The sequence below is a fragment of the Ursus maritimus genome, unplaced genomic scaffold, assembly GCF_017311325.1.
Source record: "Ursus maritimus isolate PB19 unplaced genomic scaffold, ASM1731132v1 scaffold_10, whole genome shotgun sequence".
Lineage (NCBI taxonomy): Eukaryota > Metazoa > Chordata > Mammalia > Carnivora > Ursidae > Ursus > Ursus maritimus.
This window is the reverse complement of record NW_024423344.1, coordinates 78,386,180-78,394,445: the sequence shown is the minus strand read 5'-3', so window position 1 is coordinate 78,394,445 and position 8,266 is coordinate 78,386,180. Positions and strand designations below refer to the sequence as shown.

Below are 8,266 nucleotides of genomic sequence, written 5' to 3'. Positions count from 1 at the left end.
GCTGGGCCATGGACGCAGACTTTTGGTCCAACACCTGTCGGGATGTGGCTGTGAAGACAGTTTTTCACGTGAGAATAACAAGTAGATCAGAAGGATCTGAGTACGGCAGGTGGCGCTGTGGGGTGGGCGGGCCGCGGCATTCCATCGAACCCTTGAGAAGATCACTGAGTGTCCTGCCTCCAGATGGCCTTTGGGGTGGGACGCTCATTCCCTTCCCGGGCTCCAGCCTGCGGCCCTGCACACCACACACACACCGGCCCCTGGATCAGGTGAGACCGTTTCTTTTAAAATAATCTCTCACACACGCCGCCTACTGGTTCTGCTCTTCTGGAGAACCCGAGTCGCGCAGGTAATGAGGTGTGGTGATGTGTGTCCCTCGCAGGGTGATGGGGAGAACGGAGTGGATGATGGTGATGGGGGTGGGGGGTGGGGGACAACGGGGTGGGGTGATAGCCAGGGTGTGTTTGTGTCACAGTGGGGGCGTGATGGCAGAGGAGGTCTGAGACATTGGGGTGGGTGTGACGGCGGGGCGTGTGCGTGACCGCGGGTGTGGCACGACAGTGGGGGGATGGTAGTGTGTCCCTACAGATGGTAGTCTGTTGGGTGGGCTGTGCTCATCCACATAGAAACCTTTTGGATGATGCCTGGCACATAGTTAGCCCTTGATGAGGGGAAGGGGGTGTCAATTGTTAATTATTGGTTGTTTCCATTTTTCATCGTGGCCTCAGCTGATCCTTCGAACCTGTGAGTGGAGCACCCTCGTCTCCTATTTTGAGTAGGAAACACCTGGAGTGAGCGCGGGACGGGGCATCGCCAAGGCCTCGGGCGGCCCAGGGCGGAGTGAGGGTGGTCTGGCCCCGTGGCCCCAGGCCCTGTGCTCTCTGCTGTCGTGCGAAGACTGAGAGCTCGGACCACAGCAGAGCAAAAACTACCTCTTCCACAAGGGAAAGGCCACCGGCTTGTTTTCCAGAGAGACTGTGCCGTGGGAGCAGTAGACCGCCCCGCTTTCTTCCCGATCACACCCAGAGGCAGACTCGTCTCTGCAGGGCTGTTTCTAGAAAACACTCCAGAGGAGGGGGGCTCACGTTTGCAATCAAAGCGATACCGCTGCCCGGGGCCGACCGCGGAGTCCTCAGAAGCAGGCACAGCGTCGTCCCGTGGGGCTCGGGGCCAGCATGGGCTGCGGAGTGTTTGCTCCGTCACTCGCAGGCTGGGCTCTGTCAGTGGGGGAGCGGAGCTGCCAGGCCGGGGAGACAGAGTGGACTACTGCGCCCCATCACGTCGCCCTGTGTGAGAGCTAGGGCGCGGGGCACGCAGGGGACGCCTGTGCCCAACGGCAGCACCTTTTGAAGCAGCGGGTCTAACTGCAGAGCAGGTGCCGTGGGAACAAATAAAGGTGTGCTGCTGGGGATTCGGTTAAGATGCTGGGAGACCGAGACCCCACATCGGAGCAGTGTCTGGGCTCTGCGAGTGACCGCCGCAGCTACTTTCTAAGATTTCCCTCTGTTTATCTTGAGTTTTACATGTCTCACTAAGGTCACTTCAGGGCAAGAGGACACCGCGGGTTCCTGGCCTCTCAAACGTGATTCTCGGAAGATGCAGGATTGAAATGTGTCCGTCTAAGCACAGCATTGGCCTGTGCTGCTGACTTTGGGACAGAGGCACCTTCCCCTGAACCAGAGGGAGGAGCGGGGAGATCTCGGAACAAGTTCAAGCACGTGACTGTCTGTCGGCATTTCGTCTTGGTTTATGTTTTAGAAGTGTGACAGCCTGAGGTGGGTGCTGGCACTTCCCGGAGTAACAGCAGGCCGAGGCCCTAGCGCTGTGGCTTCCGACAGGTTCCCCAGGGTGTGGAGGAGCCAGTCTGAGACACAGGTCACCCGCTACCTCTGGACACCTGCAGGGAAGCTGGGGTTTTGCTGCAAATGGGCAAGACCAGAGATTCAGCACTTGGGGCTGGGGAGGCGAACATCGGAGCAACCCCAAAGGGAACTGTGTTTGCAGAGAGTTTGCAAGAGCACAGGGGGCTGCAAGTCACCTGCAGCCATTCCACCCCACCTGCGGGGACTCACAACTCAATGTCTGCTGTCCACGGGCCCAGCACTGCATGGATCTGGTCACTACCAACCACAAACCGAAGTAGCGAGAGCGGAGGCCAGCTATATCCCGAGCTCTGTGTGGTTGGACGTGTTAGTCCGTTGCTGACAGAGGGGCTGAGGGTTCTCTGGGCATTGCACCAATACAGTCAATGGTGAGGACACCTGCTCCGGCAGCAGAACACCGAGACAGGACAGAAGACTGAGGGGCAGGCTCAGGACCAGCGTGAGACTCGTGTCCACACCACCTCGGCAAGGTGCTTTGCAGAAAGAAACTGCTCGGTACATTCATGGTGAAGGACTGTGTGTTGAGAGCTCAACTGGTGAGGAGGGATTACAACTTAGCACTAGAATCACAAATAATTGTATCTGTACATGATCTGGAATTTCTCTTCCATGGTTACCTATTCATAGGGTTAGGTCTCCTATTCGTAAACTACGTATTATTCATTCTGTGGTTTGGGTTTCTCAATCAAATGGTTTTGTCCTTGTTTAGAATCCATCCCCATACTATTCAAAATAGATACCTAAGTAAGGGTAAAATTCCTTGATACTGCATTTTGATCACAGCTACCTGGGGAACCACTTATATTTGTACCAGAAGAGGAGACAAAACTCCTCACCTGCTTCCTCACGGTTCCTTCCACGCTTCTAAGGGGCTGCCGCTGGTTAACAACAAATTTCCTGCATGTCAAATCAAACAGATTCTTTACTATCTTTTTCATTTTTTTTGTTCCTCTCTTTTAATTTTCTTCACATCTTTAGGTTGGCACATAGTAACAAAGGTAGGAGTCTGCCTTTCCTTCTTTCTCTGGGACACACACTAAGCAGACCCTGAAACACATCTGGCTGGGAGTCTGATAATTATACAGCCTTAAGACCCTGGAGGCATGACGCCAAGTGTGGGGGGGCGGTTCTTGGATAGACTAGTCTATGATGAATGAGGGACAGTAAATGAGTCAAGGGAATATCACTGCCCACCCCCCCAACTCTGGGAAGTAACTCAAAGGGCTTCCTCGTGATAGTCAGTAGCAGTCTTTTCAGATCAGAAAGACTACAAGTTACAAGAGGGAGTACTGTTTTGTGCTGTTTTTCTAAATATAAAAATAAACAAGTCTTATAAATCTTGACCTATAATACTTTTTCTTTCATTTTCTCTCTTTACTGTCTAGGACAGTCAATGTTTCTCAGAGGTCCACTTCTGGAAGAGGTGAGCTTGTTGGTAGTGGACCTATTATCCCACTGAAAACAACTGGAAAGCCTGTTTAAAATACAAGTGTGTACATTGGAAACATACTAAGAACTTAAGGGTCAAGATTCCAGAGAGAAGGACACTTTTTTGATCTGAGCTTTGTATTCTAGCCCCATCTTCCCCAGGGCACCTTTGTGGCTCAGTTAAGCGTCTACCTTCAGCTCAGGTCATGATCTCAGGATCCTGGGATAGAGCCCTGCATTGGGCTCCTTGCTTAGTGGGGAGCCTGCTTCTCCCTGTGCCCCTCACCCCGTTTGTTCTCTCTCTAAAAAAAATAAATAAAATCTTTTAAAAAAGTTATAAGCCCATCATCCCATGAGGCATTTGCTAATTCTTACACAATCACGAGAGGCTGAGAAGCAGAGCAGAAATCAGGCTCTGAGAGGCTTTCAGGAATTGCCCAGTGCTAGGAATACAAAATGTGAGTTCAAGGCTTCTGAAGCAGCCAGGACTTTGGTCAGAGAGAAGGCATGTGAAGTGTAGTGAGTCTACACATCTGATCTGTTTGCCCCTCAAAGCATTCTTTAAGTCCTCAGCTGTGCATGTGGAGATAAGGTGAGTAGAAAGTGGTAGCCAAGAGGCTGAGTGGCTAAGGAGAGATTTTAAAAGCAGTCTCAGAGTATAAAAATAAAAATAAAATTCAAGGCCCTGTAAATTCTCTGATTTAAATCAGAACTCCTGTAGAAATAAAGAATAAGAGAAACTGGAAATAGACCAGATCTTACAAAGACTGAAACCTGGTGTGTTTTTTGTTTGTTTGTTTTTTGAAGATTTTATTTATTTGACAGAGAGAGACAGCGAGAGAGGGAACACAAGCAAGGGGAGTGTGAGAGGGAGAAGCAGGCTTCCTGCTGAGCAGGGAGCCCAATGCAGGGCTCGATCCCAAGACCCCGGGATCCCATGACCTGAGCCAAAGGCAGATGCTTAACGGCTGAGCCACCCAGTTGCCCTGAAACCTGGTATTAAAACAACTCAAGTTAATCATCTCTTATTCTAACTAGATGTCAGAATTGAAGGCCCTCCAGAGTCCTTGTGGTATTTCACAACACATTGTCCAGCATTTAGTCAGAAAGCACCAATCATACCAAGAGTGCAGGCAATAGAAATAGACTCCTAGATAACAATTTCAACATTGGAATTATTGAATACAGATAAAAAATAACTATGACTGATATAATTCAATAAAATGGACAAGATGGCAAATTTCACAGAGAAGTGGAATCCATAAAATAGAATCAAATGGAAATTCTAGGATTAAAAACACAGGGATTGAAATTTAGTATAAAGTAGATGATTAGCTGCAGCTGAAAAGAGTAAGTTATCGGGAAGTAGGTCGGTAGAAAATATCTGCATAAAAGCCAAAGAAGACAAAGGATGGAAAATAAAATATAGGAAATATATGGCACACAGTAAAAATATTTAACATGTAGAAATGGAGAAGGAGGAAGAGAGAAATCGTTCAGAATCGTTGGAAAAAAATAGACTAGAATTTTGCAAAACTTACAAAAGAAACCAAGCCATAGATTCAAATATCACTATAAATCCCAGGCATAATAAATGCAATGGAATTCACCCAGGCACGTTGTAGTAAATCTGCCGAGATCAATAGACAGAAATTCTTTAAATTGCCAGAAGAGAAAAGGAGCAGCAAGAACACAGATGGGGACAGCAGACTTCTCAGTGGAAACTATGGAAGGCAGAGGACAATGGAAACACTGAAAGCCAATAGCTGTGAACCCAGAATTCTATATTTAGTGAACATATTCCTCAAAAGTGGAGATAAAGATGTTTTCAGACAAATAAAGGCCTGATAATATGCCCAGCAGACTGACACTAAAATGCTAACAGGAATTCTCTAGTCATAGGAATATCCTGTCAGCGGAAGTATTAAAAATGTACAACAGAATAGAGTATGAGGAAGGGTAAATTTATAACCGTATAAAGCTGTAACTACAATGTCTGTGGCATTTAAAACATCTGTGGGATTAAAATTCATGATGAAAATAATACAAAAGATGGTTAGTAAATGGGGTTGAATGTTCTCCTGTCCTTGCATTTCCCAGGAAGTAGTAAAAGTGCTAATTTATTTTCAATTATAGTACATCTAGGATGCATATTGTAATTTCTAACAAAGCTATTGAAATAAAATTAAAAGAATGTATAATTAACCATCCAATAAAGGGAAAAACGGAATAAAAAATACTTGATTAACTCAAATAAGTTAATGAAGGAGAAAATTAAGGCACGTGAGTCAAATAGAAAGCAAATAGTAAGATAGTAAATATAAACCCAGCAGTTACATTTAATGTACATGAATTAAGTAATTAAAAGGCAAAAAGATAGATGGAATTAAAAAAAATACATCCTTCTATATATTGCTGTAGAGATATACATGAAATATAATGCACAGAAAAGTTGGGGGTTACAGGATGGAAGATGACATGCCAAGCAAGCATTAACCAAAAGAAAGTTAATATAGTCGTGTTTATGAATATCAAACAGAGTAGATTGTAGGCAAGAAGAAATACACAGCTAAAGAGAAACATGTCACACAATAAAGGCATCAGTCCGATAGAAAGATATAATTTAGTCTTTATGAACTTAGTAACATAGCTTTGAAATGTATAGAGCAAAACTGACAGAACTACAAAAGAGTAAGTCCCTCACAGTCAGAATGGGGAACTTTAATGCACTGCCCATAGAAACTGACAGACCAACAAAAAGTAATCAGTAAGGAGAAAATTTAAACCCACAATGACTTTGTAGGACACTGCACCCAACACCTGCAGAATACACATTCCTCCCAAGGTTGAAATGGAAGAGTCACCAAAAATGGCCATGTTTGGCCATAAAGCAGCACTCAATAAATTTCCAAAATTGAAATCATAGAATAAATCAGTAGTTTAAACTTTTTCCAACTGTAACATGTATCAGGGGATCACTGCTCCCCGAGTGGCGTTCCCATGCTCACTGATCTGTGCTTCTTACCTTCAGAGGGTCCCATCTTCTCCAGGGAGCACTTCCCCAGCTGGACTCTGGACTCAGAGGGAGGCTCACTTCCAGTGCAAAGACATGTCCTTAACCAATTCATCTCTTGATTTTTGCTAGTAATACTGATACTTATGTTTTTGCTCATAAATTTAGTTCTCAGCTGTATTTAAAGCTCCTGAAAGTGCATTGTCCTCCCCTGTGGCACTTAGAGGCGGGCTTGAACACTCCGTTGCCCTCAGGGACATTGGAAGCCAGTGTCCGATTCGGATGGCTTTGATGCCATCACAAAGGAAATGTTCTGAGGGGCTCACGCTGTTAAATCATTGTAATTTCAGCTTTTGAAAATCACTGTAATCAAGGATCCCATGAAAATGAGCGAGAGGAGTGGGGGGCTGGTCAATGATGTTTTTACATTTTGTTTTGTCAAGGTGAGTCCTGCTCTGTCAAAGTTCCCCTGGGGACAAGCACTGTGAGGTCCTGCTTGGGACCAAGGATGCCATCAGCACACCTGGCGAGGAGATTCCTCCAGGGACTGGCTCCACCAGGGGCCACGTGATGGTGTGTGAGGAGAAAGCCCCCAACACCTCTGAGTGGAGACACGTGGAGGGGACGCCTCCCTCCCAAGCATGTGCTGAGGGTGCACTGGCATTACGTGCGTGGGAATGATGGACAAATCACAAAGAACTCTAAGAATGTTTTGTGAGATTCAAGCACAAAACAGAAAAATTAAAACTATATGAACAAACCAAAAAAAAAAAAAACCTGAGATATGTTTACTGTTGGGGGGGGCAGAAAGGTGATTGGTGCAGAAGAGGCAAAGCCTCGGAAGTCAGGGGCACTGTGTCCTGCTCTGCCACCGACTGGGCTACTAGGAAGTTGAGTGTCCTCTCTCTGCCTCCGGTTCCCCAGCTGGGATCACAGGGCTGTGAAAGCTTCAACCCTCTGATCCCAATCCCCTAGACCTCCATGCTACAGCTGACTTGATGACACCAAAGAAAAGAGATTTTCATTTCTCCTGAGAAGAGTGTGCAGCCAGCAATCACAAATAAAATGGCTTAGTTTAAATCAGTTTCCATCTGTGTTCTAGAACAAATAGAGACCCATTGCTAAAACCGTACCTCAGGACGGAAGTTCTCTCCCCAGGCCTATTCTCAGACATAATTCGTGAGCTTCACAGACCTGTCTTTCTGGGGAAAGAAGGCAATCACACTGTGTCCTAAGAAACTCTTCCCAGCCTCACCTCACGACTCAAGCAGAGGTATAACCTGTCCACAGTCAGAAGGGGTTTGGAAAAGAAAACTTGCTGCAAAATACACTCTGGCGGGTCCCTGGAGAACTGCTACAGGTCACCTTCCACACCCCAGAGACCCAAACTGTGTTTCCACGTCTGGTATACATTGTGATGCAAGGACATTGGGGGTGTGTTTCGTGTGCACTGTGCAAGGTGCCACCACGGGAGGGAGGCATGTGGGGCTGACTCTGGTTCGTCATGGACAGAATTCTCAGAAGCTGAGTTGAGCTTCCTCATACCCTGTCCTGTTCGAAAAGATGAACCTCAAGGGCTCTTCTTTCTCAGACTCGATAATTTTTGTTTAAAAAAAAAAAAAGACAAAGACAAAAAGAAACCTGCATACCTGCTAGCTTGACATTTAAATAGCGGAGCTCTACTTGGGATTGCATGAATAAAACACGTTTCCTTGTGCAGCGTGGTTAACAACATGTGTACATATATGCTTTTTATTCCTGAGGGGCTGTGGGGTCTCACGAAGTCTGGATTTCCTGTGGAGGAGGCCCCCTCGGAGCAGATGGCCACACTGACTGCCCTCCGCCTCTTCAGAGCCTCACCCTCCTCTTCCACTTACTGGAGAGAGTGACCTGCTTGGAGAGAGGAGATTTCCTTGAGAAATTCTAGGTGCTCTGCTCATTC

General features: G+C 46.6%; 1 long non-coding RNA gene across 1 annotated transcript; it reads left to right on the top strand.

Annotated features, from left to right (window-relative positions):
- The first annotated feature begins 551 nt into the window (after nt 1-551).
- On the top strand, nt 552-7,977 carry LOC103657533. Its single transcript, XR_566874.2, has 3 exons — nt 552-2,419; nt 3,269-3,306; nt 6,768-7,977. It is a non-coding gene; the product is annotated as an uncharacterized LOC103657533 (long non-coding RNA).
- Nucleotides 7,978-8,266: the final 289 nt, after the last annotated feature.